The sequence below is a fragment of the Alligator sinensis genome, unplaced genomic scaffold, assembly GCF_000455745.1.
Source record: "Alligator sinensis unplaced genomic scaffold, ASM45574v1 scaffold545_1, whole genome shotgun sequence".
Lineage (NCBI taxonomy): Eukaryota > Metazoa > Chordata > Crocodylia > Alligatoridae > Alligator > Alligator sinensis.
The window spans coordinates 1,399,156-1,415,994 of NW_005842209.1; the positions used below are offsets into that span (position 1 = coordinate 1,399,156).

The following is a 16,839-nucleotide window of genomic DNA, read 5'->3' on the forward strand; positions in this document are numbered from 1 at the left end:
AAAATGTGCATCAGCGCTGAGAAAATGGCAGCAGTGCACTTTTGAACTAAACACATCAAAGGTATTTTAGTTCAAAAGTGCACTGCTGCCATTTTCTCCATGCTGACACACATTTCACCAGTTATACAAATGCACGCAATGCAGCGCTGTGTGCATCGGCTCACATCCGGAACAGACTCAATTAATTGAGTCTGCTCTGATGCGCTGGATTTCCAGCACATCAGAGCAGACAAATGTATGTGTATAAATGTCCACCATGACTAGGTATCAGTATTCTGACTAGGCCCTCAGCCCTGCCTAAGCACAGGGACTATTGGTCTGTGAAGAAAGGGGCAAACCCCTTTGATCATCTATTAACCCTTAGTTTGAATTGAAATTTGATTCAAACTGTGTGATGCAAATCAGTTGACATGGTTTAGAAAATGGTAAGCACATCTACAAACAGCCTGGGATCCAAAGCAGATCTCAGGTTAAACAGGGAGTGGCTTAAAGTGCAACTACAAATGCATGCAGTTGCCTAGAATTAGATGGTAGTGAGATGCTGAAGATTGAGGTGAGTCCTGCCCCTCTCCCTCAGCAGGGTTGAGGAGCTCCATCACCTCAGATATCAACTGTTTCCCAAGAAGAGGTGCCTATACTTGTTCTTTTAAGGAACTGAGCAGAACACATTCTTTTTCTTTTAAAAGGCAGCCCTCAGGCTAAGAAGAGGTTCAACCTTTTTTTTTTCTTTTACACCCTTCTTGTTAAAGCTGTGCCACTTTGCAGAAAAGAATTCAACATTCATTGATCCAGAAATGTAGTCTGAGCTTTGTAATCTAATGATCTGGGCACTAAACTGGGATGGATTAGAGCTGGATTCTTTGCCATGGGCTTTTTATGTAGTCCATCTTGTGACTTTTTCATGCAAAATACATGAGCGGTCCAGGAAGAAGAAACTGGAACTTAGGGAAGGGTGTGAACATGCTTGGCAACTGCAGTAAATTGGACATTTGGAAACTTCCAAAAGTCCAGCCGATTCAACAGATGCGGTTACAAACTCAAGAAAGAAAAGACTTTAAGCAATGAACTTAATGTTTTTGACTTAAGAAACCTGCTGTCTTTCTTCCACATGCTTTGCTTAGCCCAATCTACCGACCAAAATGAGATTGATCAAACAGGTGACTCTCCTCTAAGCATAATTCATGAGAAGTCAAAGGAAATATCTCTTGATCCAGCCTATCCTAAAGAGGAGAAAAAACTCCCTTCCCAACAGGCCGCTGGATTCTCAGGCAAGAATTCATTCTGTGTGTTTATTTGCCATGTGATTCATTGAGAGAGATACTGTTATGTAATCTTACAGTCACGAAATTTTCTTAAGGTTTCCCCCCCACAGTTTCTAACAAAATGCTGTGTGGTGCTAGAATGTGCATTATTGACTTGAAATAATTTAGATGTATTTGTCTTGGTAAAGCAGTAATATGGTATAAGCAACATTAGGAGTCCTTAGGTTTTTATAATCACTGCAGGATTCCTAGAGTTTATAAAGGTCCAATGAGAGTTTATAAACTCTACAGGAGTTCATTCAGAGTTTATAAGCTCCACCACAGATCATGTGGAGTTGACAAACCCTCTGGAGTCCAGTACATTTTACAACCCCTACAGGAGTTCTTGCGATTCTTTTAAACTGCAGGAGAACTTGTGGGGTTTATAAGCTGTGCAATAGTTCAGGAGGATTTTATGAAACCATTGAGTTTTTATTCTTTGCCATATTCATCCTCTCATCTTCAGGGTGTCTAATTTTTACAAAGGGAATCCCCACCAACTCCCCAGTGACATGTCTAGCCTCTGAAGAACCCTTTAGAAGGGTGTACAATACTCACTCAGTTCAACTCGTCAGTTTAGGTAGACATTTAACCTGATTGGTTCTGCTAAGAAAGTTCTTGAAGACCCCAGTTACATACCTAACAGCTCAATTATTCTACCAATAAGTTAATACTACAGGATGATAGAGAAGTGCATGCAACTGAAAGCCCTAATTTCAAGCCTATGTTGAAATATCCTTCATATTTACATATCAAACATTTCTAGAATATTCAGTTCTCATTGATGTGCGGGCCGGGCGTGCCCCGAGCCCTTTTTCGCGCTGCACGCGGGCTGTGGCCAGCAGCCCGGGCACGCGGGGGCGGAGAGGGGTGGCTTTCGCTCTGGAATTAGGCACGGACGCGTATCGGTAGTTTAAAAGATTGTTTACTTACACCGAGATGGCAGTGGTGTAGGCTGGAAAGCTTGCTTCAGTTGCAGTTACAGAGAAGAAAAAAGGAAAGAGGCGGACAAGAGTTCTAGACTCGTGAACTCTAGCCCAATCCGGCTGAAGGCTCTGAACACGCGAGCCCGTCACGTCAGCTGAAGAAAGTACTCGTCCGGAAGAGCTCTGAACCAACTCACACGAAGTTTGCTAGGCTCCGTGGGTCCAGTTCTTTTGCGCGCGGGTGGGGTACGTCTAGGAATTCTATCGGCGACGGGGAGAGGCTAGAGATTGATCACATCTCCGTAGCCTGCTTCAAATGCACTGGGTCCGTGAGGATCCGCAGCGCTTAGAGATCTTCACACAGCGTGAAGTCTCCTCCTCCCTTGTTCGTGGAGTCCTCCAACTTGGGCGGAAACCACTCAAGCCTCTTATACGGCTAGCAAGCCAATCACTAGCCGCCATGTGTGAATAATTTAGAACTGGCCAATAATGGGACCCAAATCTACATACAAATGGCGGGAACTCTTTGCAACGAGCATTTCTGTGCTGCAACAAAGAAATGCACCCTGCAAAGAAAGCTCCAAATCGGCGAGAAATTCTCCCTTGCACCGGGGTTCTCTTTTGCAGCAGAAAACTCCACCGTGCAAGGAAGCTTGCAATTTAGCGGGGACAATTTAGCAGTGCCGAAGCACACACAAATAAAAATCACACCTTTTGGGTTGTGACAATTGACATCAGATTAAATTAGTTGATATGGCACTTTAGGTCAAATTGTTTCCTGATAAGGTGTTCCAAAAAGAATGCAAAATGAAAGGTATTTTTAAAGTTTTGAACACTCTTTAGAAATCAATACATTTAGCAAAAAATCTATCTATAATGACATCATGAAATTTATGGTGACTTTTATGTAGATTGAATTTGTTCTGAGGAATTTAGTGCATGTGTCAAAATAAGACTTAAAATGGAAATCTATTTACGAATTGAATTAAGCAGTCCATAATGGTGTGAGATGCATCCTTTTCCAGTTTTAAGGTGATTTAAGAGTTACCCAATTGCATACAACAGAGACAATATGGCACTAAGATATATATTCAAATATATCCCTTGTTTTAATACATGCAGCTACACAAGGAATTTTAGAGAACAAGAATTAAAGAACTGTAGACACAACACCAGACTACTTACTCAGACAAACCCTTTCCATCAATTTCAGTGGGAGTTTTCTCTCTATAGAAGTCAAAATGGACCCCAAATCATAAAACCTGGTGAACTGCAGCCAGGTTTTATGGTTTTAAATCTCTTAAAATATAGACTCGAATCACTGATATTGGTCTTGAACTTAGCAAAATAGTATCGTTAGAGTTTTCATCTACATGTAGTTTCCTTATTGAGAGGTAAGCAATTTCTGAAACATTAGTAATGAGCACCCACAATATACATAGTTATGTTTCCCTGATGGAATTAGGAATTAGTATCTCCAGAGGAGGCATATGATGTCTGTTAATGGGATATCACACCCCAAATATATATATTTAATGTATGTGAAAATATTGCCCCAGGTTGTTTCCTTTCTCTATGAGCTTCTCATACTGGATTGAACAGTAGATCTTTTTATTTCTCCTGCTTCTGTATGAATTTCTATTATTAAATCAGAGTGGGATTTGCAAAGTAGATTCCTAATAGTCAGATACTATCATTGTTCCGTGCCTTGTCCGTAACACGTTGTACTCAAAGTTCTTGCTTGTAATAACTTCCTGGCTCTAAAAACAAAAAATAAACAAACAAGAAACCATAAAAGCGACAATTTTGATTTTTATATGCAACTATGCTGGTTGTTCCTTCCTATTTTGTTCTTTCTACACTTTTACTGTCACAGTAGCGTAACTAAGGGTGGGTGAGCAGGGCACCAGACCTGGGCATTGAATTGGAGGACACTCAAGATTGGCAGCTGCCACCGTTGCCAGCCTAGCTGCTGCCTCCACTGCCCAGAATGCAAAAATTACTTTTTACACCTCTGCCTAGTAGACAGAGGTTGGAATTAGAAAAATATGTAAAAGCTAGAAATCCACAAAAGCCCTTCTCCATGTTCCACAGACCGCCATGCAAGTATACGGAGAGAATTTCCCCGTGCAGTCTGTTTACCAGCCATGTTTAGCAATGGTAGTGTATGTCTTTGTGACTGGCTTTGGCTTTGGGGTTATAGGTTGTGTTTTAAAGCTATTTCGCTGGGAAATAGAGTGGTCCATAGCCACATCTCCTTGATCTCCTTGATTGAGGTTTTGCAACAAGGAGCATTGCACAACTGTTTGCTATGTCTGTTCCTTGCCTCTCTTTCTGTCATTTTGCTCTGCTCTGCATTGTGCAGCAGAGTTTGAGGAGGCATATAAGCAAAACCTTTGCTTCTGACCAGTTGTGTGCAATTGTTAATCTACTGTTGTTATCATGCCTTCCCTGACTTAATTATAACCTTCTTACTTGTTTCAACGTTGCTCCTCTCATAATTATGTCATATCCCTCTGATATTTGGGAGAAGCAAGGTTATTTTTTTTTCTGATGGCACCTTTTACCAGACCAACTATATAGTTGGGAGAGTTGTTAAACAAACTTTTGAGCAAAAAATGCCTCTCCTCAGGCCTGAGAGAGGGTCCTTTGTGCCCAAAAATCTGTCTAGCATCTTTCCCAACTATAGTCCAGTAAAAGATATCACCATGAAGCCCTTGCTTGTGCATGCTTCAGGACACAGCATGGTCTGTCTCACTGAAACTGCTTTGACATGTGCCCAACATAGATTTTGAGAATTACTGTCCTTACGAGATAAATGATCTATCCAGTAGAGAGTTCTCTTCTGTTCTCTAGTACATTTTTAAAATTTACCAGTTCCCATCTTCTGCTCTCTAATATTTGCAGAACCATATTAGCAAGAGGGTGAGACTTATAACATATAACCTGAATTAATTGCATTGGTGCCAGATCTCCGGCCAGGGGAGCTTGATTGCTACCTTGATTGTCGCACTGCTATTTCATACAGTGACACTGTTTTTTATCCACTGTGGCCATTTATTCAATAATTCATATGTTGCCCTTCATTTTCTGTCATTTGTATCACTATTCGCCATGTTCATCTGTTATGACAATAACAATTTACTAGTCATGTCTTTGCGTTCACCCCTAACTGTGAAGCCTTGTAGCCACGTCATTATAATAGTCCAAGCTTTCAGGGAGTCTATCTTCTATTATATTAATAACATTTAAATAGTCCTTGAGGCAAGAATCACTTTTTGGTCTGTTTGTGCAGCACAAAGTACAATGAGGTACTGATCCATGAATGTATCATTTTTAACAGTCTGAACTGCTGAGATAATCTAAAGATGTGTTTCAGAACAATTCTTCAAGTGAATCCAAAATACGTTTTAGTTCCCACTGTTATATTTCATCTACTTGCATTTCCATGCTTCCCAGTTTTAGGTGGGCCTCAGTATCAAAATACAGTGAGATTTTGCCATTTCTAGCTAGGGTGAAAATACAAAAAGAAATACTTGCAATCTCATGAAATAGTTTTTGCATTGTAATTCAATCCTGTTTTGTAGACGAAAAAGATTCATCTAAGGTTCAGATAAGCATCCAGACTTTTGCTATTTATCAAGCCAAACCACTGAAACCTTTAAGGTTTCTGTATAACTAAACTGTTTCTATATGTCCATAATGAGTCAGCTGTGGCTTTTTCTGTTTCATGGAGAAATCTAGACAGATTTCTTTTCCTGTGTCTTTCTGCTAGTAAGGAACTCCTTTTCAAGGGCCCTGTGACAACCCTAATGGATAATTTACAATTTACAGGACTTCTGGATTAAATAACAGTGGGTCTGTAAACCAACGGGCTTCAGTGAAAACACCAGTAATTTGTTTATTGCCCTCACTCAGTTCCCCAATTACAATTGATCTCCACTTAGCAGTCTAGTGATCCTAATTGTTAGGAAAAGGAGGAAATGCCTTAATCTTTATAGGCATCTTCTAGCCTAGGGTTTGACTTCATAATTCACTGTGTCAATCTCTCTAAAGCAAAGATAAATGGAATGCACATAGTTATATACTGTAGCTTAACAAATAAATAAATGCATAAACAGTAAAAGCCTAGACAGTCTCTGTTTAAGTACCTGACAAAACTGTGTCACTGATAACATCTGACTTTGTGCCACTAATAGACAAACAGAGCTAAACATAAGAGAGCAGTTGTCTATGCAATTGTCCTGGCAGGTCATCCATTTGAATTCTACCAATGGGACTGTAATCAACTTTTCATCTACTTATCACTTCTTTGGTGTTGATCACTGAGAGTGTTTAACATTGTACAGAACCGGTAGGCTAGGGAGAGACATTCAAAAAGCCTGAGCCTGAATTGATTCAATCTTTGCAAGTTAGTCTAACCTGGATAGGCTAAATCACTTTGTAACTGCACAGATATGCCAGACAAGCAGGCACATGCCTGCAGTGGCTCAGGCTAGAAGCTGGGGTGCTAGAGCAGTCCTCCCTTGCACAGTGTTGAGCTGAGGGGCGCGGGGAAGGAGGCATAGGCAGGCCCCAATAGGATGCTCTGATTAGGGAGGTTTGCCTGCACCATCCCAGACTTTTCCACACTCACTGCTCAAGGGGTGGGAATGTTGCTAGATCCCAGCCCAAGACTAGCACTCTGCGGGAAGAGTAGGTGTGCAGTGCATGCATCTGTTGATGATACAAAGGTTTTCAGTCTCCCTCCCTGCTTCTTTATACGGTCTGCAGCAAACTGACAGTTGAGCAAGCCAGCAAGCAGCTGATAACAGTATTTATCACCTCATTAGCAAAATAATAGCCTATCTCCATTACTTCAAGTTCTTCTTAAACAGCTTACCAGCTGACCTGTTGATTAGCTCTGAACAACCCTAAGCCATCACTGTTCTGCCTGCTTGTTCCAGTGAAATTGGAGAGACTCGCACAGAGACACCTCTCAGCATTAGCTAGCATACCACATGCCTAGGGTCTGTAGGGTTGGGGGTCCATGCTGTGGGAGATAGGAAGGAGGGAGGGAGGGGAGATACCTGCTTGTCCACCAAGCAGCAAGAGGGAGGGAAAGGCAGGGGGAAGCCAGTCAGTCCCTGCTGTGCTTGCAAGTCTCTGCCAGAGCTCTAGCCAGGGAGCAGAGGGGAGGGGACAGCTATTCTGTGGAGCAGAGAGTCCCGCCCAGCCCAGAAAGCATGCCAGGATGCTGGGGGTATCTGGTTTATCTTAAAACAGCAAGGGGTCTAGGACAGACATTGCATAAACCGGCTTCCGCCAATTCAGTTATGTCTTAATTCAATCAGGTTTACATTCAACCAGGTTTATCTCAAACCACTTTCAGCCATTTTCAAAATGGTTTATGTGCACTGAACATCTGTTCTGTTACAGGTTTAAGCCAGTTTCTGATCACTTAAACCTGTTTAAGTGTAATGTCTGTCCCTAGCCCTACAGACATTGCCAGTTCCAAGTGTGAAACAAACTGGTTAGTTTAGGTGTTTCCTAAAGGTATTTTTAATTGGGAAGTTGTTAGGAACAAATACTTCTACCATTAAAAAGGAACTATAAACACACTTGCATGTTTAATTTTAATTGAATGTACTTCTATTGAATTAACATGGAGAATTTTGAACATAAGAAATGCTTATTTTCATGTCTTGTTCTTCTTCTTTTGTATGGCTATTGTAGATACAGAACAGCAACAGCATTATAGTTTATAGCATAAACTATAATGTTACATTTAGGTGATTGAGCCAAACAATTGTGTCAGGAGCAGCAGAGTGTATCTCTGTGATACTTCCTTCATGTTTGTGTATCAGGCATTGAATCATTATATGTTCCATGGTCTGTCCTGGGTGACCACAGCTGCACACAGGAGTGTTTAATTTTCCATTTGTGCATCAAATGGAAACCATCTCCAATGGTTTGTGTGGATATGGTTTAGAGTTGCCCATGAATGTCACAGAAGATCAAAGATAGGGGCCTTCTGTGTTGGATCTATCACAAGATGTTTATTTGGGACTTCTGGTGAACTCCATTTGGTTTTCCAAGTTTCATCAGGGTTGAAGTTACATTGTTGAAAATTAAGCACATGGATCCAGAAGGGCTTGCACAACTTTAGGTGATGGTGAGGGGCATTGTTGAAGTCCTGGTAGATGGGGAGATGTTTGTTTTCTTCTTTCATTGGACTTCCTGTAGAGTTGCTGCCTCATGACAAATGGGTAGAGGAGTGATATGTGACAGTATGGGCAACCAAGGTGTTGGGGTCAACTTGAGGGATTCAGTGATGCACCATATTGCAGAGTTCAGTTGGATGTCAACAAGTTTAACTGCTTCTGGTCCATCCCGATGCACAGTACTTGGTTACAGAGTATGCAAGGGCTGATGTCTGTAATACTGATGCTGATGCTCCTCAGCTTGTGCTTGTCAATTTGACCCTTATCTTCATGATGGCATTTGCCTTTTTTAGGAGCTGTATCATGTTAATAATTCACAATCATCCTGTGATCAATTTATATATGCTCTGTTATTACCAAAATTAGTTTTTAACCTACCTTTTCCATTGTCCGGTCCTAGAATATTGTTCCCATATTTAGGGGATCGTGACAGTAGCAGATTCATAGATTAATTTATGTCAAGTGTATGTCCATTAATTTCTATATCTAGCTACCTTTTCTGTTTCTTTCCAGTGATCATTTTAATTATGAAACTCTTCTGTGTTTTCTGTACTGTGACAGAATACCTGAAAGCATCAGAAGAAATTCTTACACTTGGCAGATAGATAAAAATGGGGGATCATTAGATCTCATAATAGTAAATTCAAATGGAAGATCCAGGGGCAAAGTATGTGGTCAGACCAAGAAAACCAGCCACCCAGCTGTACTAGAAATTAAGCAGCTGAGCATAAAGTGAGACTGATTATAGGGTTACCTGAAAAGGGGAATTGAAGCTTTATAGAATGAGAGGACTTTCTTACTAATCATTTGAAAAAGAAAGAGAAGACACCAGAAACGAAACTGGACAGGAGAAGGCAAAGAGAACACTTAACATCCTAGAGGACTTGGATCCAAACTCAAACACTGGTTGAGGAATGAGAGACAACTGAGGCAGGGAAGGGGCATATTTTTGCTTCATGTTTTGCTTGGATTTGCATCGCCGTTGTGCTGTCTAAAATAGTTACAATCCCTGTTATTTCTAATCCAAAATAAATTTCAGTGAAATGAACTAAGGAGCATTTCAATACGATATTATCTATCTTAAAAGTGCACAGTTTTATTTGGACTTAGTAAAACTTCAACTCTACTTGGCGACTTTTTGGTCCCTGGAGTGGTAGCTTAAGATCTTCTTCACTGTTCTTCTCCTGTCCGAAACGTTTTCACATGTTCACAGAGTTAAACTCAATTGAAATGACTCATTTTGATAATCCACAGTACTGCTTTTAGATAATCCTTAAAATAATTCTGAATAAAAATGTGCCGTCAAACAAGCTTTCAGCATCTGCATATTACATGTTCCAAAGTCGGTGTGTAATATACTTCTAATTTTTTCAATTGTTTTTCTCACATTTATTCAAATTTCATGCCAACAAGCATCAATATTAAATTCAGGATATTACTGTGGTATCTTTAAGATATTTAAAACCTCAAGTGGGAAGATACACATCTGGAGGTGAAATTAATTTAGCTTTAATCTGTTAAATTTGGGGGAAATTTCAGGTTTGATTCTGTGATTCTTCTCCTCAGCTGGAGAAAGCAGGATGCAAAGCACTGGCTTTAAATTGCAACAAAACAGTTTTAGATTATCTTTCAGGATGAACTTCCTTAGTGTTAAAACAGTGAGGCACTGGAATAGCCTGCCCTGGGAAGCTATAAAATCTCCTTCATTGGAGTTTTTAAAAAGAAGGCTGGATAAGCATTGGACAGGGATGATTTAGAAGTATTCCTGCATTTGTGTAAGGGCTTGGACCAGGTGACCTCCAACCTTATGATTCTGTTATCTCAAGCAGTCATTTGAATTGTCCCCTCTCTCATCATTGAAGCTCTTTGTCACTTCTGTACTTGCTGTTCAGCAATCTAGTTAGGGGCCTTAACCCAAAGTCCACTGATTTCAGTGGGTATTGATTTGAAAACAGTGGTTGGCTCAGCACAAAGAATGCCAGATCTACCAGGTTCCCAGAATGAATTCTGGAGAAAGAAGAAAACAAGATAAAAAATCCCCAGAAAAAATCCTCTCTTATGCTTCAGTGGGTGTCCATTAGCCTTACTCATGTTATCCCTGACCTTCCCTCCATAACTTCTTCCTGATACTCATACGCAGTTCTGACTTCAGATAATTTTTGAAAGCAGAGCGGAAGCTGTTTGGATGTACACAAGCCAGGATTTGAGCTTCTGCAGAATGTCAGTAATTCCAATGGGGCTCCATGAAGATGCAAGGGGAAAGGGGTATATCTGTTCCAAAGTAATCACTGAAAATGCATACAAGTGTTCACCGCACCTACTCTATATTCATATGTCTTACTTTAAGCCACATTAACCTAGGCTGAGAGCAGCATATGCAGGCATTTGCCACTCCCAGGAGCTGCAGAGGAAACCAGAATAAGTAACTTGGAGTGAGGGAAGGGGAAGGAAGGGCACATTTGTGAGGGCCTAGTACATTTGTGGGGAAGGGTTGACAGCATTAGGGATTGGCAGGTCTGCAGGGGAGAAGACAGGGTGGTTATTTGGTCCATGGCAGGAGTAGTCTGTCTTGGAGGGTGGCAGGGTCAGAAGGTCAAAAATAGCCTGGTTAAGGTCAGTGGGGGTTGGTGGGGTAGGAAGAGCACAGCCCTAGGGCTGGGGCAAATGCCTGGGCTTTCCCAGCCCTAGGATTATACTCTGAATGCATACAGGTATTCAATAGTTCAGGTTAACCCATTCCTGATCTCAGTCAGTTCACTTCCTCAGGTGAACAAACTTAAATCAAGTGTGCCATTTTTGCCCATTTAACTCCCCTGAATGCCTGCACCAATGAGCATTTAGATCAACCTAACCTTGGTTAGGTCGACCTAAATGTAGCAGCTGTATGTACCCTAGATCAGTCCCTAGAGCTCTGCCAACCTGCAAGAGAAAAGGCACAGTTTCCCAGGTTTCTCTCATTTAAAGGACAATCCATTTTTAAAATGTCATCCATTTTTTAAGTTTGTTTGTGACCCGTTCATATATTCTTGCGACTCACTTTTGGGTCACAACCCACAGGTTGAGAAACACTGCCCTAGATTGAGACCTTTACTGGCCAACTCTCTGGCACATGAGTTGCATCATCTTCATTTTTTATTGTAGCTACTTACTAGTACTAGAAAAGAGGATGTTACATAAGGCAGGTTCCAATTTGGTTCCGTTAACATTTTGGAATAGTATTTATTCTCCATGCTTATTCAGCCATCTCTGGTTAAGCATCAATCAATGAGATTCTGTTTTCCATTTACTTTTCTAACACTTTTATGTTAAATACAACCTTTGCTTAGAGCTATTTCCTATTACTTATCAACTAATAAACATGTAGTAGAAAATCAATATTGAAAAAAAAAAGTATTTATGTAAGAAAATATAAGCTTATTGAGCATTCAGTTTTCTAATATATCGTTTGTTACATTTAAATTTTGAATTATTAGCAATCTCCAAAATGGGCAGTATTAAGTTAACAATAGTGTTGGCTAAGTGTCTTCGAGGTATAAACAAGGAAAAATACAATAAAAGACTATTATTTGTATAACATGAATGCTTCCTAAAGTAACTTAGATGCTTCCATTTTACTTGAATATTGTTTTTTGTTTCCTCTATTAAATAGTGCTTAAAAACCACAACTTCAGTCAATCAGTAAACAGAATCATTACTTCTAAGTGTTGCAAATTCTGAATCAAGGATTTCATTTAATTTTCCAAGTGGAATAATGCATATAGATGAGGATGTCAAATTGCAAGTAACCTGTATTAAAATGGCATTTACAGTGCTTATGGTAAGTAATCAACATTATTGACTTAACTTGGGGATTTAAAGTGCTGAAAAACACTAGCAGAATAAATTGATTAGAAGAATGAAGAAGTGCAGCGCTGTGTTAAAGATCTGAAATGAAAGTGAAGCACATTGTATTATTTTGTACTTCAGAAGTATATATGCATATATGTATAGATACACATGGATAATGTCTGCACTATTGATTTAATTTCCCGTAGGGACAAAAGAAAGAATACTGACTATGGTTTGAATGGTTATGTTGGGATTCGTTATCAATGTTAAAATACAAATTGTTGGCTATGTAATATGGATTTAGTGCCCCTGCTGAACTTTTTCCATTAGCAGCTAATAGCTATCAAGGTTTACTTTTCATAATTTTGAATGCTCTTTATTTTTTGTTCCATAAATCACCACTGTAGTGCAGGAAACCTTTCTAGAAATGATGATGAAATTCAAATTATTAATTTGTAAATCCATGAATCATAGACTCATATCTGTCAGTAGGAGCATTACTGCATAAGAAATCACAGATTACTATATTATAGTTAGAACTACCAGAGCTGGAATAGGGAAGTGTCTTTCAGCATTTTCCTAATAAACTTGGTTTTGAGATATTTGTATTAACCAAAAGTAACACTTTGCTGGACTTAGGACATATCAGAGAGCTCTCAGGCTATGAAGAATCTTTTTACATTTAAATGTTTTCCTAAATCTTTTGGGCTGTTATGAAATAAAACCTGTCAGTGTTTGTTGTGGTGTTTGTCATTACTCTGATGTCTTGGGAGAGCAAAGTTTTCAAAAATAAAAAAAAAAAAAATACTAGGGCCAGATTGTGATACTCTTGCTCAGTTAAGCAGCATCTTACTCCACAAGTTGTCTCATTGATTTCAATGGAATTATTTTTCAGGTTAAAATATTACTCAAGATAGCCATAGCATAACTGTACTATGGACTTCAGTGAACAAAATACAATGCTTGTACAGTAACTAAACTCTAGCTCATGAGAGTGTCACCTTGGGCTGATATCTTGTCAGATCTTATCAAGGCAACATCCATCCTGACCAACATCTGGATGAAAGAACCTTGAGGGAAACCCATATTTCGCATGTACTAGTAATAATAGTAGTGAGTAGCTTTAGATCAGTACCCTCTTATGACAGTATGGGGAACATAGTGCTATTGAGGCTGCCATGTCTAGGATAACATAAAAGAGGCCCTGGTACTTTTGCTCCTTAAAGATCCCATCTTATTTTTCACAAAAGTAAAAGTGAAAAATAACCAGGTGCTTCTCTCTCTACAAATACATACAAGTCTTGACCCAATATCAGTTCTGCCTTACTTAATTTGTTGTGTCATATTTTTACTGCATTTTTCCCCCAATAGGCAACTGGATTTTAGTGATGGGCAAAATGCTACATAGCTCCCTCTAAATAGATATGAAATATCATGTGAAAAATGGTGGGGGATCTTGCCAGTTAAAATTCTATATAATGCCCCAATCCTGGTTTACTCCTAGAAGTTGCACTAGAAATGAGTAGTTATGACTCTTATCCTCAATAAGGTCAATGGGAAATATCAATAGGAATTTAGCTTAAGTAAGGTCTACACAATTAGATCTGAGTTTTAGCCATCTTTTATGGATTTATTCATAGATCCATAGATTGTTAGGGCTGGAAGGGACCTTGCAGATCACCGGGTCCAGCCCCGCCACTCTAGGCAGGAAGAGAACAGGGGTCAAGTTACCCCAGCAAGTGAATGTCCAGTGTGTCGCATTTTTACATGTTCATGCTTTAATTATACATCATGGTTATGAATGCATATTAACATACTTAATACAATGTCCTAATAACATGAACAATAAGAATAGTCTCCTGCTATCTTTGTGAGGCACGATGAGTGGCCTGTAGAAATAGATATTTGTAAATTCAGTATGTATTCAGAAGTAGATCCTGGATTTTGCAAAGGGAGGCATGGGGCTAGCTGCACTCCCTGTTCCCAGCCTCCCCCTGCTCCCTCTGGGTTGGGCAGACCACACCATGGGAACAACAATTGGGAACATTTTTAAGTCCCCAAAGCAGGTAAGAATTCCTTCCCTACCCTGCTCACATCATGTTTCCCTCCCCCACCCCCCATCCATAACCAGCCACCACTGCTGTCCCTGTGGTACTGAAGGTGAAGGGAGTTTCAGGGCAGGGCCACTCCATCCAGGCTGCACAGGAGCTAGGCTTAGACCAGGACAGCAGCAACTGCAGGTGAGTGTGTTCCCCCCGCCCACACCTGCTCCATGGCTGGTGGGGAACACCTGGCGGGGGCAAGCAAGGAAAGAGAACCAGCCAACCCACTGCCACTGTCCCAGGATGAGCACAGCCCCCCGTGTAGCCTGGGTGTAGTGGGTTTAGGAGCCTCCCTCACCCCGGGGGCAGTGGCAGTTGGGGGAGGAGAGGATGCATGGGTAAGGGGCAAGGATGGAATAAGGCTCCAAGCCTGGAAGGGAAGTGGGAAGGGGAAAATCTAATCTTCTTTAGGGACTTACAGATCTAGCTGCTGCTCCTGATGTGAGGTCAGAAAGTGGGGTGCAGCCACACCACTGCTCCCTCACTGGATCTGCCAAACATTTATTGGGTACAACCCTATCTTAACAGACCATTATTTAGTTTGTAAAAAGTCAATCACATGAAAGTTAGGAAATGCCAGATTTATGGATGCCCGTGCAACTTAATTTTGATTTGTTGTACGTCAAAATAGGGCAACGGTCTTCTGGAAAAAAATAGTATGTAAACTTATAGGCTGCATACAGACATTTGGGGAGGTTAGATAGAGTTAAAAATAGCCACCTAATCTAAGGTAAGTTAGGATGGGTAGGGCTAGCGGTGGGGTCTTGATGGGGTTGGAAGGGCAAGCAGGAGATTTGGGGTGGGAGGAAGCAAAGTCCATGGGGCAGAGTCCATAAGAGGAATCGGGAGAACAGGTGGAGTCTGCTGGAGGGTTGGTGGGGTCTGAGAGGGTTTGGCAGTATCAGGAGGCTCACAGGGTCTACAGAGGGATGGAGTGCTCTAACCCCCATCCCAGGGACCAGGGTCTATTACTCCTGAGAAAAACAACCCCACCTGGCAAATCAACCCTCCCATCCTGCCTGCCCTTCTCCCTACCCTGACTTACCTCCTCAGCTCCAAGCATCAATGCTAATAAAAACAGCAGGAGTGGTTTGCAGGATGGAGGGTTTGGCAGACTTGGGGGCTGAGAGGGGCTAGCTGATCAGCAGAGGGTAGAGAGTTGTTCATCGAGGTGGAGCAAAGGGAGGAGGACTAAAAATAGCCCAATGCTAGGTGGGGGCTATGAAAAGTGCAGCCTCAGGGCAGGGGTCAGCAGCTAGGTTTTCCCAGCCCTGGGGCTGTTCTGGGAACTGTATAAAAGTTTGGGACAGTTAAATCAGTCTAAAAATGTCCAACCCAATCTAAGTTAGGCTGCCTCGCAGGTAGGGTTAACTTAGATTGGGTCAGGCATTTTTAGACTGATCTAACCTTCCTGGAGCTTCTGTACAGTTCATGCTTAGATCAACCTAACTACAGATCTAAGCATACAGTCCACTCCTGTGTGAACAAAGTTAGACTAGGTGTCCATTTCTAATGTGATCTAACATCCCCCTACCTCCCCAAATGTCTGTCCATTGCCATAATGTAGACTCTGTTAATGCAACTGTACTGAGGAGCTTACTGAAGGTAGCAAGGACTACCATTACATTTCTTGTTTCCTTACTTTTATTTAATTTTAAACACGTTTGTTCAAATTAAAATTTAAACATAACTTGTTTTTACTTTACAAAAAATGCATACAACAATCTGTGTTATATGCAGATGCTAACCCTGTTCATGCATCAACAAGAAGGTTTGGGAGAACTGAGCCTGCAGCACTGCAATACGAATAGCTTACTCATGGTGTTACATTTAGGTGGCACTTGGTTGACTTAGTTGAAGAAAGGTACCCAAGGCAATGATTCCCAGTCAGGGTGCCACAACACCCTGGTGTGCCTTGAGATCCTTTCCAGGGTGTTGTGGGGTGCCACACACTGTTAGGTGTGGAAATATGATTTACAAGATAAACCCAGAAATTTCAAATAGGAATCCATAGTATTAAAACCATCCTTACCTGTTGCGGTCTTTCTAGTTCTTTGCTACAAAAGAATTGCTCTGTTTTTCTGTGGACAAAAAGTGTGAGAGCTCAGAGCTGGCATTTTCAGAGGGGTGCTTTGCATCTATCAAGGGGTGCCTCAAGTCTAATAAAGTTGAGAACCACTGACCTAAGGAGAGAGAAGGAAAGACTAAAGGACAAGGTTCTGTGTCTTAAGTTCAGAAGAGATCAGGCCAGCTCTTTTACCTCCTTAACTTTCTCCTCATCAGTACAGCTCATCTGGCAGCTCCCTTTCATTCCCAGTGCAGCTGCTGTTGCTTTGGCTTCTGTGGCAGGACCCAGCTCTTTATAATGTTCATGTTCTGCAATTTTGGCAGGCTGGCATAACTTTCTGTAGAAAAGCAGCAATGACAATTATTAGCTATTTTTTTTTATTTCAGCACTTCTCTTGCTAAGGAGTCATTC

General features: G+C 40.9%; 1 long non-coding RNA gene across 1 annotated transcript in view; it reads right to left on the bottom strand.

Moving 5' to 3' along the window:
• Positions 1–14,115: 14,115 nt before the first annotated feature.
• The window catches only part of LOC102386265, a 14,453-nt gene continuing 11,729 nt past the window's right edge, over positions 14,116–16,839 (bottom strand). The window contains exons 4-6 of the long non-coding RNA XR_324205.2: positions 16,621–16,765; positions 16,393–16,441; positions 14,116–14,147 (exon numbers count right to left, since the gene is read on the bottom strand). This is a non-coding gene — a long non-coding RNA (uncharacterized LOC102386265). The remainder of the gene's footprint in view (positions 14,148–16,392; positions 16,442–16,620; positions 16,766–16,839) is intronic.